Raw genomic sequence first — 15961 nt, forward strand, 5'->3', positions numbered from 1 at the left:
AGTATACATACACAATACATACACTGATACTTTAATGTATAAGAAAGACATAAGTAGTGTACATTCCTTAAACTATTATTTAACTTTCATGTAGGTTGCTTAGATTCAGCTACAGTTACTACCTAAATACAATGGAATAGAAGGGTTCTTCTTTGGCAGTACAAGAATAGAACAAAGCCCCTTCATAGCTGTTCCAGGTCCTGACTGATATTCAAAATAGGCCCTGACTTTTCAAGTACACAATGACCTACACAGCCCCTACAGACCCAATAAATAGTGACTGTCTATGGCATAATACAGCAGCCCCTCTGGCATTTGCCAGAAACCACAGATTGCCAGTCTGGGCCTGTGTTGCTCCTAACGACACACATACTACATCTGTTTGCTGAATGAATGGAAATTTTTATTTCTTGGTGCTTTAGTGGTCCCATAAAAGCTTAAATCCCATAAGGCTCCCATACCTAGAAAGAACAGTTCATGTGCCGAAGTAGCGAAATTCCCTATAACATAGTTATCCAACTGGAGGCCAGATGCAACCCTTAGTGACATCATCATTTAATAGTATCTGGCCTGCAAACATAGTGATATGAAACATAATTGTCTCACTGAAAAAAATACTTTTAGAATGCTATAAAGCAGCATGAAGTAGAAATGGTGATTTATCATTCAGCCAATGCATTGATGATGTGATTTTATTATAAAAGAACAGACAGTTTGGCATTTTCTCTGGAAGGATTACCAGCAGTTTGATATTTTCCCATTTATGTAGACTTTCTACATGAATTCTGATTCTCTTGTAATTTTTCCTTCATTCCTAGGGTGACCATAAACGGGTTAGCTTTGCCTGCTAACTCTTGAGCAAGTCTGCTATTAGCCCATGTACCAACATTTTGGCCTCAGGTCTCTGCCAAATTTCATTTGGCCATGCTAGACAGTGTCGGACTGTCGGCCAGGGGCCCACCAGAAAACCTAAGACCATGGACCACTTAACCTCTTTATTCTCTTAGTCTTTTATATCTACTTACTCTATTCTTCCATTATTAAGCATTTTTTCCTGTAAAGAAAAAGGGAATAACCATGAAATAGGCCAAATGGTTAGAAGCAAGAGGCCCACTGAAGCCTGGGCTCACTGGGAGTTTTCCTGGTATCCCAGTGGGCCAGTCCAACACTGATGGTAGATCCTGTTGGGTGAAGAACTACATTGGGCTATGGATGCAGAACTATCCCAACAAGCCTCCACAGGGCAGACCTTGTGATCCAGTCTCTGGCCTGGGCCCAAATGATTGGATCAACCTGATCTGACACACAACCTGGGTATAAAAGCTTCAACCCAAACATAAAGACTGATTTGCCAGCCTCCCAATGGAATTATCTATCCTAAATTAAAGGACACATTTACATCCTCAAGTAGAGCTGTAGTACCTGCACTTTCCCTGCAGTCAGCTACCTGCAAAATATCTCTAATTAAAGATACTTGTGTCAAAACCTGCTCCTTGCACTTCCCTACAGTTGTGTTTGGCACTGCTCAGTCCTTCCTGTCTTACAATACAATTTGTGTGCTGCTGCACCTGTTGATGCAGGGAAACCCTGGCACTAACTCCATCGCCGGACCAGGCAGTAGCTCCAGGGTTCCATAAGTGCCCTACCATAATTGCTGCAGTTGTATTAAAAGTATATGGTGCACAGTTTTGCTGAATTGCCCATAATTGGAAAAAAAAGAGAAAAAACTCTGCATTGTGGAAAAAAACATAGCAATTGTGCTTAAAACTGCACTTACAGATGTAGGTGTCCTCACCCCTACTTGTCCCTTACCTTGCATGACATGCAGAGGTGCAAGGTAGGAAGCTACATAGAAAATAGAAAGTAATTGGAAAAAGTCGTTATTTCTGGTGATCTATTGGAAAACAACCAGTTGTTTGAAGGTGAAACACCCCTATAACAGTATCTTTCACCTCTTGCTCTATAGTGAAATATTGCCTAAATATGTAATTAATATTTCAACCATGTTCTTATTGCATCTAAAATTCCTTTGACTCTTTTTTTGCTGAATTGTTACAGGATCCATATTCTATAAAACAATAAAATAAGTGTTCCACTAAAAATACAAGATGGCAAGACAATTAAATAGTATACACACATAAAATTATGATCTGTATGGTCTCAAAAATGTATTTTGAATGTGTATAATACAGTAAATGTATACTGTGCAGGCACAGGAGCTTTGGGAGATTTACTATAGGGAATTGTTGCTTGTAAACAATTAATCACATTATAGACATGTTGGAAATAATATTACAAGATGTTTCGATCATTACAATGTGACTAGATATTCTATTTTGTAAGACATAGAAAACGAGGACAAAATCATATGAATTTTTAAAGAGTGCTATCTATGGTAGGCTTACTCATTATGTGTGCCTCATTTATCTGGTATGAAAGCTTTATAAATCAGTAGCTCCACAGATTGTTCATTCTGCTTAAAGATACAGAACACATAGTAGAGGGCCAAGGGGTCTATATGTTGGGACATATTTAATCATGCACATTTTATGGTAAAGGTAATATCAATACATCAGGCATAAAAACGTAATTGTGAGATACAATTGTAGTGGGGAAAATAAATGAATGCTATAAAGTAGTGAAGTATGTGGGATATTGGCATGGAGGATATTGCATAGATAATAAGTAGCTGCTGTAAATCTTTATACTTGTAGCTTGCCAGCCTGGACTTGGGCCAATTTATTTTGGCAAAACATTGTAATGCTGTTCTTGATAAACTGGCATATTTTCAGAGTTTTACCATGGCATAATTATGCCTGGTTAAAAGATGTGAATATTCATTGATGCAAAATTTATAGTACTATTACCAAGGGCAAGGTCACACAGATCGTTTTTACATTACTTTTTAAAAATGAGCGGTCAATCGTAAATACCTGCGAAATGAAGCCCTACTGAAAATAATGGAATACACACTTTAGCAAATTCCATTGGGAGTTTGCGAGCCACAAGACGCAATGTATTTGCGTTTTTTCCAATATGCCAAGGGAACAGCATATTATTGAACACTGTGGGCTCCGCAGGTTTGGAAATATACTTCGCTGAGATACGCCATGCAGAAATGCATGTTGGGAAAAGAAAACTACAGGCTGAAAAATGCATATTATCATGCACATTTCATTGGTGTATTTAAGCTGTTTTTAAAAAACGCCACATAAAAACGCCCCATGTGACCATGTCAATTTGCAGTGTCCTAGTGTTTTCTCCTGGGCAAATTTCAGCTGTTTACGACTGAATTGCATGCAACAATCACTCCTTGTCTGTTGTCCATTGCTCACCAACAGACCATTAACTGTAGTCTGCTCTTTACCAGAAAAGATTCCTTAAATATATACAGTAAATATATTGTTTATGTATAGAGAGAGAGAACAGAAAAGGTTGTATAGTCATATTTAAATGGGACAGGAAATTAGATCACTGTTCAGTACTTAAAAATAGAGATAATGAAATAAAAAGATAATACAACAGATTTTTGACACTGGTAAAGTTACATTGCCCCTCAGTCCAGAGGGATCTACCCTCCTTGCAAATCACTTTGGAGGAAGTCATAGAGGAAATAGATACATCTCCCAATGGGAAATCTCCCAGCCCTGATGGGATACCCATTGAATGGTACAAGGCCCAAAAGGACTCTGCTCTTTTTTATCTCCTTAAGGCAAAGGGCCTCCTTACAGGGCAGCTCCAAACTAGCTACAATTAACCTGATTCTAAAAGCAGGAAAACCAGCAGACAGGTGCAAATCATATAGACTCATATCCCTGCCAGTTACTAGCAAAGATACTGGGCCACCCACGAGGTCACTGGGGAAAGAGGGAAAAAGCTTATAACACGGTTGAATGGCCCTACCTTTGGCCCCTCTTAACACGTTATGGACTGGGGGAACATTTTGTAAAGTGGGTGAAGGCATTGTATGACTCTCCAAGAGCCCGAATATAAAGAGCCAGGGGAACCAGACAATGCTGTCCATTTTCCCCCCTATTGTTTGCCCTGGCCATAGAACCTCTAGCTATATTAATATGTGCCGATCCAGGTATTGAAGGGCTTAAACTGCAAAGGCTAGAGGAGAAAATCTCACTGTATGTGGAAGACATGCTAGTATACTTGGCCGATGGTGGAGAAGTTTCGAGATTTGGTCAACACTCGGAACTCCAGGTTAACTGGGCAAAGTCGGAGCTGTTTCCAATTGACAATGAATATGGCAGAGACTTACCCCAGGGAGTACAATTACAGTGGGTATCCTCTTTTACGTGCCTAGGCATAGTAATCCACAAGGAACCACAGAAGTATTTGGAACTGAACCTATCCCCGGTGGTAAAAGCACTAAAGCAGAAAGCGCAACACTGGCTTAGCCTTCCATTATCCTACCAGGCCGTGTAAATTTAATAAAAATGATCTTTATACCAAAATTTCTGTGCGCATTCCATAATGCGCCCATCATACCTAGTAAACGGTGGTTCAAAGAGCTGCATGCATGCGTCAGAAATGCGGTCTGGGCAGGGGATCAACCTCGCATCTCCTTGCAGATGCTGCAAGCCCCGGTAAATAGGGGAGGACTTGCTCTCCCCAATTTTTTAACATACTTCTATGCTAGTCAGCTGGTTTATGCCTGGTGGTGGTTGAACCCAGACCCCAATAACCAAGCGACTGTACTGGATGCAGCAGTGATCTCCTCCTTTGAAGCGCTTGCAAATCAGCTCCATAGAGGTCTCACCTCTATATACCCCTTAACCTTAAACATGAAATCTGTGATCTAAATATTCACTAGAACAGTGACCACAGAGTATAGGAAGGGGAGCGGATGTGGATGTATCTGTCTTTTCTTGAGATGATTATTTTGGGTATTTGTTCGAGTATTTCTTTCCAGGAGCCCTCATCCAACTCGGGCACATCCTGGGCCCACTTGCATTTAAAATCCTCTTGCAGGAGGATGGCATAAAACCAGCTGAGAGAGTTCAGGCCTGCGCAAATAGTGTTCAAGGGAAGATTCTGTTACGCTCAAGGGTTCCATTGCAAATTGAGCCACGAACGCATGCCTGACCTGTAGATATCTGAATAACATACAATTCTGTAACCCAAACGCTTGCTTTAACTGCTTAATGGGATACTGTCATGGGAAAAAAAAATGTTTTCAAAATGAATCAGTTAATAAATTTCCCAGCTGCCCCAAGTCATGTGACTTGTGCTCTGATAAACTTCAATCACTCTTTACTACTGCAAGTTGGACTGATATCACCCCCTCCCCTTTTCCCCCCAGCAGCCAAACAACAGAACAATTGGAAGGTAACCAGATAACAGCTCCCTAACAAAAGAGAACAGCTGCCTGGTAGGTCTAAGAACAACACTCAATAGTAAAATCCAGGTCCCACTGCGAAACATTCAGTTACATTGAGTATGAAAAACAATAGCCTGCCAGAAAGCAGTTCCATCCTAAAGTGCTGGCTCTTTCTAAAAACACATGACCAGCAAAGTGACCTGAGATGGCTGCCTACACACCAATATTACAACTAAAAAAATACACTTGCTGGTTCAGGAATTCAATTTTATATTGTAGAGTGAATTATTTGCAGTGTAAACAGTGTAATTTAGAAATAAAAACTACATCATAAACATCATGACAGTATCCCTTTAATTCCTTGTTCTCTAGTTGCTGGGTAAAAGCCCATGTATCTACTTTTGCTTATGTTACACCAATGTTACACTTGATAGTACAGTATAACATTGGCCTAGAGGCTGATGACAAGTTCCTGCCACACGTAACTATAGTACTGGGCAGAGGGTGGGACATGCTCTTTCCCCTACCACTCCAGGAGCGAATGCATACACTGGGAGCCTGGAGCCTGGTAATGATATTTGTCTTCTGAATTCCATTTTTTCATTATGAATTTGTTACCTTTGTTAAGTCAGTCAAATGTGCTGCAAAAATACCTAGGGATAAACCTAGGGTCTTCACTAATATCTGGAATGAGCTTAAAAAGGGCGATGTGGTTTTTAGTAATTAAGCCTCTGATGAAGCTGTGAATAACAGCGAAACACGTTAGGTAAAGGAGAACGCTTATCGGTCCAGTACAAGCACCACGAGGAGGTCTGAATTCGGCTGGCAATCACCATCCTCTGGGACTTCGTAAACCACAGTAATTGGACTGGATGTGATCATACGAAGGAAAAAAATGTGAGTGTATTTATTGTTTTTAAGAAGTTATTTTAAATAAAACATTATTATACTATTTCCGGTTTTTATCCTTCCTCTGGAGTCCATGGAGGGTGCGAGGTTAAACTAGGACCGCACAGGAGGATCTAATAGACACGCTTGACCACGGGAGTGGTTTGTAAGTAGGTATTTTCTCTAAACGGTGAAGATGTTCCAAATTTGATATACGGACCCACTGCTGCACTGAAGACTAATCCTCATTCTTTATCTGCACTCCTCTAACGCTTGTTCTCTCTAACTAGATATATATCAGAGAAAGGGCAGGCACTTACAAAATAAGTCAGTTTGAAGCACTTGGTGATACTCCTCATCTAGTGTGAACGTATTACGCTATGTTAGTTCCTAATTTCTGTTGCCAGAGGCGCTGATCCCTTTGTGTATATTTTTCTGGAAGTATACACATTCGTTTGCCCATATATGCTGCAGCAAATACATTACACTACACAAGGCCAGGGAACCTTAATAAAATTGTTATATTGCCCTACACATGTGCCCACAGTATAGTTTAGGTGCCATATGTTAGCAAATGTAGGGGGGAAGGAGGGTACCCCAAAAAAAATTACAATCTTTTTCAGTCTATCACCCTTTAAAGAAACTTGGTAAATAGATAGGCTGTGCAAAATAAAAAATGTATCTAATATAGTTAGTTAGCCAAAAATGTAAAGTATAAAGGCTGGAGTGATTTGATGTATAACAAGTCAGTCAGAACACTACTTCCTGCTTTTCAGCTCTCTTGGTTTACACTGACTGGTTACCCTGGTTACCAGGCAGTAACAAATCAGAGACTTGAGGGGGGGCCACATGGGTCATATCTGTTGCTTTTGAATCTGAGCTGAATGCTGAGGATCAATTACAAACTCACTGATCAGTTATGTCCCATGTGGCCCCCCTTCAAGTCGCTGACTAACTCAGAGTTATAGAGCTGAAAAGCAGGAAGTTGGATTCTGGCTGTTTTATTAGACATCTGTTCACTCCAGCCTTTATATATTACATTTTTGGCTAACTAACTATATTAGAAACATTTTTTATTTTGCACAGCCTATCTATTTACCCAGTTTTTATTTTCACACTGAACTATTCCTTTAAATAGGTAAAAAACGCCAGCGGTTTTCCACTTTTTTTTGAGGAACTCCTATCTACTCTATTGCACTTTGCCTGGTCTGAGGTGACAAAGGCAAGTCTGGCGATAGAGGTGACGGTCAGTAAAATCAAAAACGTAATGAATTTGCATAGTAACGCTCTTTTGCCAGACCGAAAATTCGCCTGGCGTTAGAGTGCTCCTGTCTCTCATACCCTCTTCTCCTTTTAGATTGTAAACACTAATGCACAGCACCCCCTTTACATTCTGTATACTTTGTATACTCCATTGTGCAGCACTATTGAATATGTACTTGCAATAAAAGTATGTTAATAATAAAAAGAATATTTGTATTTTAATTTAAGCTGAAGCTGAAAGCACTATATTGAGAATTATATGATGACAAATATTATGAAGGAAATAAGTTTCCTCTCAACAAAAACTTATAATAGTTTAGAACAAGGCAACCCAAACTGTATCCAATGATGACTGAGAACACTACAGAACTGTATTATGTTAGTGGATGTTTTTCCCGAAGCCAGAAAACCAAAGTTACCTTTTTTTGCAGACTTTTTCCACTGAGTATAATTTCTCCTAGCCCAATAGTGAAAGCCCTGTTTTGTGCACAAAGACAGTCTTAATGCCTTCTGAAATGGTTCTGGAAAGCATATAATTTCTGTAAATTTCCATTAATCGTTCCACGTTTTTCTTTTTCACCTGAAATACTAATTTATTCTCCAAGCATCAAGGCTGTAACAATCAGCCCATTCTTTCCTAAGTTAAGCATTTAAATTCCAATAGAAAAGCTGAGATATAGCCTGCAGAGTTGGAACAAAATCACACGTTTCAGAACTAAGCAACAATCCCATAGGGACTTCTAGACAATTAATTTAAATTTATAATAAAATGTCTTTTCCTGACTTTCTGCTTAAAATTGCTATTGGCTACAACTTTCTTTTCAAATAAGATGGAGATAAACAATGTATTGAAGAATAACGCATACCACATTTCTAACCACAGGTCTATACCTATTTGCAATATGTTATGATATAAGGCTTGCCAACACGCATAATAGAATGATTAGAATGATGTTAAACTGGGAGATCGACCGTTAAAATTCTTTTAAGGATACATTACATTACTTAACATAGTATCATATATAAGCTTAGTTAAACAGCAACAAACTTGCCTTTATGTACATATTATTATGTATGTGTGTATTATGCATTTATTATTTAATTCCAATTATGGAATAGGGAGGGTGTGCCATGTCCCAAATCTAGCAGCCTAGTGCTCTAGAAGAGGTAGGCATTCAACTACAAACTACAATATCAATTGCTCAACTACAGATCACTAAAATGCACAAGCTGAGCATGCAATGATGCTGTTCATAAAGATTCTTGCATGATGTATGCTCCATGTCCATGGGTGTAAAAGTGCCTTGCCCAGCCTGGACCTATTGTTAATTCCAGGGTACCCATAGCTGCCTGTGTCCATAGTCACAACTGATTAAACCAAGGGAATTGACTAATGGTGTTATTGACACCAAACATTAAAGTGGTTCAACAGGCTGAGTGTCACGGCCGGCACCCGATACCAGAACAAATGCCAAGCACCCTGGTCTCGGCTCGGCTTCACCAGTAGTGTGACCACCGTTGGGCTTCAGAAGGAGCCCTCAGCTTACTTGGGTGCCACCTGGACTTAACGAGGGGTGCAAGGCAAGATGTTCTGGCTGGCGAAGGGGCACGGCTGTTAGCAGAGACTTTAGGCCGAAGGTCACCGTACAAAGGTCAAGGAAAGCGGATGGAAGGAAGCACCAGGATATCAATCCTATCACGGGCAATGTCTGTACACTAAAAATGCCCTTAAATAGGATTAAATTTTCACGCCAAAAACGCGCTGGCACAAGCACGCCAGCGTGCCTTTAAGAGGCACGCAGGCGCGCGCGCCCTAACCAACATGGCGCCGGCGTTTTAGGAACCATGTGGCGGGCGACCCCGACGCACAGGTATTCTTACACTGAGGAAGGGACCTGTACAGACAATATGTACTATATGTTTAAGACACAAAGGAGAATAGATGATAAACAATGGGGGTGGCTCTATATATATATATATATATATATATATATATTTATATATATATATATATATATATATATATATATATATTATGGAGAATATGGTATTTCCTATACAGCAAAATGTCACAAAACCTATCTATCTGCCACCAAATCCTTTCTGCAAAGAAACCAGACTTTTTGCTGAGAACAAACATTCATAAACAGTGTCAGACTGGCCCACTGGGATACCAGGAAAACTCTTGGTGGGCTCAAATATCAGTGGGCCCTCATTCTAACCATTTGGCCTGTTTTATGTTTAATTCTGTATAGGGTAGCAAAGAGGCTAAATAGATAGAATAATAGATTATAAAATAGAAAGAAAAGAGACTTGGTGTGAGGACTTACCCTGGTGATCTAGCGGGGGTGCGACGGGGACACCCGCCACGTCCTCTCTCCAGCGCGTAGATGGTATTTTGAACCCTAATTACGCTTTCGGGTCAGTTATTTTGTTGTTTTATTGGTTTGCAATTTTTATGAAACATTATTGTTCCTTATGTGTTTTTAGCATAGCTTTGCAGTTTGGTACTTTCGTATACAAAGGTGTGTTTTTACTTGTTGGATGCATCAGAATGAGTACTTTCCAAAAATATATGGTTTTCTGGGGGTCTTTGTACATTTAGGGAGTCTTGCGGCACATAATAAACAGTCGTGGAGCTCAGACTGCAAAAGCTGAATTGGCAAGCGAGAAAATTCATATGCACTATTTTCATTTGGGGTCCATACTAACTACATGCTTTGGTAAATCTATGCATATTTGGCATAAACGTGTTCAGTAGAGCTCTGGGTGATTTTCCTTTGTACGTAAAACATTGTGTGAGATAAATGCTGCAAATTGCAAGATTTTTAGGTGATTCCCAGAAATGTCATAAAAACCATTATGTTTAGGAAGGATTTGCAGTTTGGAATTTTGGTAGAAAGATGCATTTACCCTTGTTAGATTCATCAGCATGTGTACTTTCCGAAAATATATAGTTTTCTGTATTTCTTTGTACAGTCTGGGGGTCTTGCGGCACATAATATGCAGTCAGGGGGCTCAGATTGCAAAAGCTGAATTGTCAGGCAAGAAAATTCATATGCTCTATCATTCATGGTCCATAAATACCACATACTAAGGTAAATCTATGCATATTTGGCATCAAACTGTTCAGTAGAGCTCTGCCATTCATATTTAGGGTGATTTGCCTTCAAACGTCAAACATTGTGTGAGATAAATGTGGCAACATTTTTAGGTGATTAGCAGAAATGTCATAAAAACCAGCCATAAGAAGGCATGCCCGCTGTGTACTTGTATGCACTGCACCAGAAAGACACTTGTGCCATATGATCCTCAGTAGTACTTCAAAAATAGGTGCTACTGTGGCGCCTAAACCAATTCTTTACTCAGTTTCTGAACTGACAAAATGAATACGCATTGGTGCTGATATTCTGTTATTCTTTATTCCCTTAGTTCAAACCATTTGCCTTCAGACAGGTCTGTTTATAATATCTGAGAAGGGCTGGCTGTTCTCTATAAGCCGCAGCGTGGCAGGTGATAATTTTATTATACACTCTGACATGGCATTGTTAATAAACTGAAGTAAAATTCAACAATCAGGTGGAGGGAAGGAGAGGCACCTCTGCTGTCTCCTTGCTAATGGCTAAGTGCACCGTACATTACTTTTATTGCCCTAAAAGGACAGTGTTTGCAAAACCCAACAATTAACCGAGGAGAAAAGGAATTTCACTTACAAATCACTGTGTGACAGCCGCGGTAGAGGTAAAGAATTTTTTTATTAGACATTTCCAAAAAAGGATGAGAAGGCGAGCAAGAGGAATGTAAAAAGGAGCCTGTTAGTATTAGTTTGATATTCCTACAGATATCATGCCGCCAGGGTTAGACATCATGGGGGGTATATACAAGGTAGCACAATGCATGGCTGAGAAAGTCACAAACCTTCAGCATGGCCTCTCTCCTTTCTGAATCATTTATATTAACAGGGGTAATGATATATTACTTTATTACAAGAAAATCTAATGTGTCTGTATTAATTAATAATCTGGGATTGAGGTTGTGTAACATTGCTAAAGGAAAAATATAACCTGTTTATACAGTAATTACTTAACCTTATTTTGCTATACATTTTGTCCAGATGACATGAATCTGGGTTATTATGCACTGGGAGCCTTCTATAGCTACATATTTACATGTACCATTTTTTAAAGGGAAGCTAATCCAAATTTGTAACTCCCGGCCCCCAGCATAGACCCTCCAGCTGGCATGGTCCTGGCACCCAGTTCACCTACTCCTGGTCATCAATAACAACTAGGGAGAATAGTACTGGATAAGAAACATGTTACTGTACTGATAAACAAATGTGTCCCATTTCGCTTCACTGAAAAATTCATGAAACTGCTAAAAAAAAATTTTTATGCGCATGACTATTTTTCCCAATCCAAATGCATTATGCGGTTTTTTTCCAGGCAACTGCAAATGCATTAAAGTCAATGGATGTTTTCTCACTCCAAATGCGCTAAAGTCAATGGGCGTTTTTTCTTATGGCAACGTCTTTGTCTCTGCGACTTTTTTCTCCCTGCAAATTTTTTACCAGCAAATTTTTCCCGCAATTCTGCCAAAAAATCTGCAGATGGCCACAAATCCATGCCTGGTGAAAAAATGTTCTCGTCACTAGAACAAGAAATGATAGTTTTCAGCCCTTTTGCAAGCTGTGCAAGCTCTGAAGACCAGGTATGGGGGGACCAGTAAAGGATTACCAAAAGGGCAATATGGTCACTCAGGGAACATGGTTTCCATGGGGCCCAGTGGCATGAAGGGATGATGCTGCGGCAGGTAGGAGTGGAGCAGGGGTAGTTGGGTCAGGGTGAAACTGGGGTGGTTGGGTCAGGGTGGAACTTGGGAACTTGGGGACAGTGGTTACAAATCTATGGGGGATTTAAGTTTCCAAGTACCATTTATGAATGTGATTTTTAATAGCCCTTCAACTTTACTTTTGGTAATGACCTCTATGGTGTTGCTTTGAGTCTTCGTTACATAGTTTTTTCACGGAATTTTACTTACCGTAATAAAGTAGTGAGCTTCCCTGACTGCTTTGATTATATGAACATCCTCTGTTTCTCTGTCTCTCTGCAACACGCATATTTACATAACAGCTTTTATGTATTTTATGTATTAGCTAATGGTTTTATCGCATCATTATTTTCTAATTACATAAATATTTTTTTATAAAATATATATTGGTTTGTATTGTCGTTATATGATTTTTTTTTCTTTAAGTGTAAAACACTTTGTTGCCAACTTAAAAAAAAAGGCAGAAATGAGTGCCAGGGGCATATTTAACATTGGCTCTAATGTGCTGACTAATGCCCAGCAGCCCTCTCCTCTGTTGTTTCCTTTTCTTTATGACTCAGACAGGGACTTAATAATTTCCAGAAGGAAATAATAGATTACAACATTGTAAAAGCATTATATCTTAGACGCCAGCACAGTATTATTCCAGCAGGTACGACCATGGTTATATCTTCAGCGAATGGAAGCAATCATTGAGCCGTCTTTTTCTGGCAATGACTTTTGTAGTTATTATAGCATTTATGTTCATATGCTTTTTGCCAAAGAGTACAACCACTAATGAGCTGTAAATACTGTCTGAGAACACGGCTAGTAAAGAACGAATTTTCTATGCACTCCGCAAGCTCTTAGAAATCTTAACATACATAGAGCACTTTACTGCTTGCGCACCATGAACTTCCTGTACTATGTTCCCTTTGCCTGGTGGATGGCATGTAATTGTTTACATTTTTTACATTTTATTTACATTTCTATAGATATTTGACAAAATATTAATCTTGCTGTATTTTAGTAGTGATTATTTTTGGATTTTGCACAAAAGATTCAGCTGAAGAATGAAACACATCTAAATATCAAGTTGCATACTCTTATTCTGTTTCAGCAAATTTGTATCATCTGTGAAGAAAACAATGATCACCTTCTAATGGCAGATTTACAGAGGATCCTTACGCATTTACCAGTTCCAATCACTCATTGATTTATCAGAATTGATTCTGAAATCATGGTCCGCTTATATGCTCACCTGGCCATTCTCTAAACCAGTGATCCCCAACCAGTGGCTGGTGAAAACATGGATGCTGCTCTCAGTAACTTCAAAGCAAGTACTTGGGGGCAAGTTTTTGTTGCATAAAAACCAGATGTCCTGCCAAACAGACCCTTTTGTAGGCCGTCAGTCCACATAGGGGCTACCAAATAGCCAATCAGAGTTCTTATTTGGCATTCCCAGGAACTTTTTTTCATGCTTGTGTTGCTATCCAACATTTAAACATTTAAATGTAGCTCACAAGTAAAAAAAAAAACGTGTTCTTGCACTGGGATTCTACAGAATCCTTCAGTGACTCAATACATTCCTACTATTACAAGGCAATTTTATTCCATCTTATGGGACAGTGGTGCTGATTTCCCTTCCATTAAGCAAGATAGGGCTTCTGATGTTTGCCAGAAATGAGCACTGACAGTTCCCATGAGTTCACATGAGCACTGACAGTTCCCCTTTAAATCCTTTTTTGGAATATCCTGGGAGCTGTAGTTTAATGTCAACCTGAGTGGAGCAACAATGTAAGCGAAGGTTTATGGCCCATTTAATGAAGGCCACATATATCGGCTTCAGATAGACTATTTTAATTAACAACATTTATATTATGACACATTCTATGTTAATTCATAGTACAGGTATGGGACCTGTTATTCAGAATGCTCAACAGACAACAGACTCCATACCTGTTATTGATCTCCAAATGCAGAATCCAGTTTCAAGAAAAATATAGAAGAATATAAGTCTATAAAAATATAGAAAAATAAAAGTCCTAGTGCAGTCCTCCCAATCACACACTATTAACCAATATATTTTTGGTCTGGAGAGAAAAAGCTGAGCACCCAATGCAAAAAAAAGCAAAGGAAGAGTCTATACATTGATTGTAGTTAATATTCCGGTCAGATTTTTGGAGGCCTGTCTCTAAGCCTTTTAACTCAACAATATTTGTCAGTCAGTCTGTCCTTTATAAAAACATTCTGTGCAACGTTATGCACTTCTGGAAAATAATTTAAATGCAAGTTATACACCAAATAGTAGTGTGTTGGGAGTTGGATCTAGGGGGTATATTTATGAAAAAGTATAGAGTGGAATTCCGCCACTCTCCATTCATTTCTATGAGATTTTAAAAGGCGTATTCATCAAGGATGTATTTTCACTTTCACTCATTGATAAATATTCTTTTAAAAATCCCATAGAAATTAATGGAGAGAGGTGGAATTTCACTCTAGTGGACTGTGGCGATCTCTAACTTCACTCTTTGATAAATATACCCCTAAGGGTTTCTGTACATAGCAAGTTGTCTAATTCTGGGCAGTGTCATTCTGTGGCTACTAAAGCAAATAAACTTCTGTCTTGCATAAAAGGGCATTAACTCAAGGGATGAAAACATAATTCTGCCTCTTTATAGGTCCCTGGTAAGGCCTCATCTGGAGTATGCAGTGCTGTTTTGGACTCCAGTCCTTAAGAGGGATATAAATGAGCTGGAGAGAGTGCAGAGACTAAGTGCAACTAAATTGGTTAGAGGAAGACTTAAATTATGAGGGTAGACTCTCAAGGTTGGGGTTGTTTTCTCTGGAAAAAAGGCGCTTGCGAGGGGACATGATTACACTTTACAAGTACATTAGAGGACATTATAGACAAATAGCAGAGGACCTTTTTACCCATAAAGTGGATCACCGTACCAGAGGCCACCCCTTTAGACTAGAAGAAAAGAACTTTCATTTGAAGCAACGTAGGGGGTTCTTCACAGTCAGGACAGTGAGGTTGTGGAATGCACTGCCGGGTGATGTTGTGGCTAATTCTGTTAATGCCTTTAAGAATGGCTTGGATGATTTTTTGGACAGACATAATATCCAAGGCTATTGTGATACTAAAATCTATAGTTAGTGTATGAGTATATATAGTTTATGTGAGTGTATGGAGGGATCAGTGTGTGTATGTATGGATGCTGGGTTTTCATTTGGAGGGGTTGAACTTGATGGATTTTGGTCTTTTTTCAACCCGATTTAACTATGTAACTATGATCCCTCCTGTGGCCTTTTGGAAGGTCATCAGGCAACTCAAAAATAGTAAGAGCCAGTGGCATCTACAGCTCTTTTGGCCACGAACTAGCAAAAATGATCAAAACACATTTGTGTATTTGTGTGTGTTTGTTTAGATAAATGCAGGAACATCACATATATTCTCAGCCTTCCCTTAGTTTTGCATATGTCTATAAAAAGAGGGACACACTTTTATTACTGGAACAAAGAATAACAAGTCCAAAAATGTCCGTGCCTAATAATATATATATTTTTCATCACAATGTACTTCACTTCTTCATTCAGCCATGTCCCACTTTGGGGAAGTTGGGCAGTTTCCATTCATTAAAAGGAGACATCTGTGTATTTATTCATGGT

The sequence above is a fragment of the Xenopus laevis genome, chromosome 5S (assembly GCF_017654675.1).
Source record: "Xenopus laevis strain J_2021 chromosome 5S, Xenopus_laevis_v10.1, whole genome shotgun sequence".
In the NCBI taxonomy this organism is placed as follows: domain Eukaryota; kingdom Metazoa; phylum Chordata; class Amphibia; order Anura; family Pipidae; genus Xenopus; species Xenopus laevis.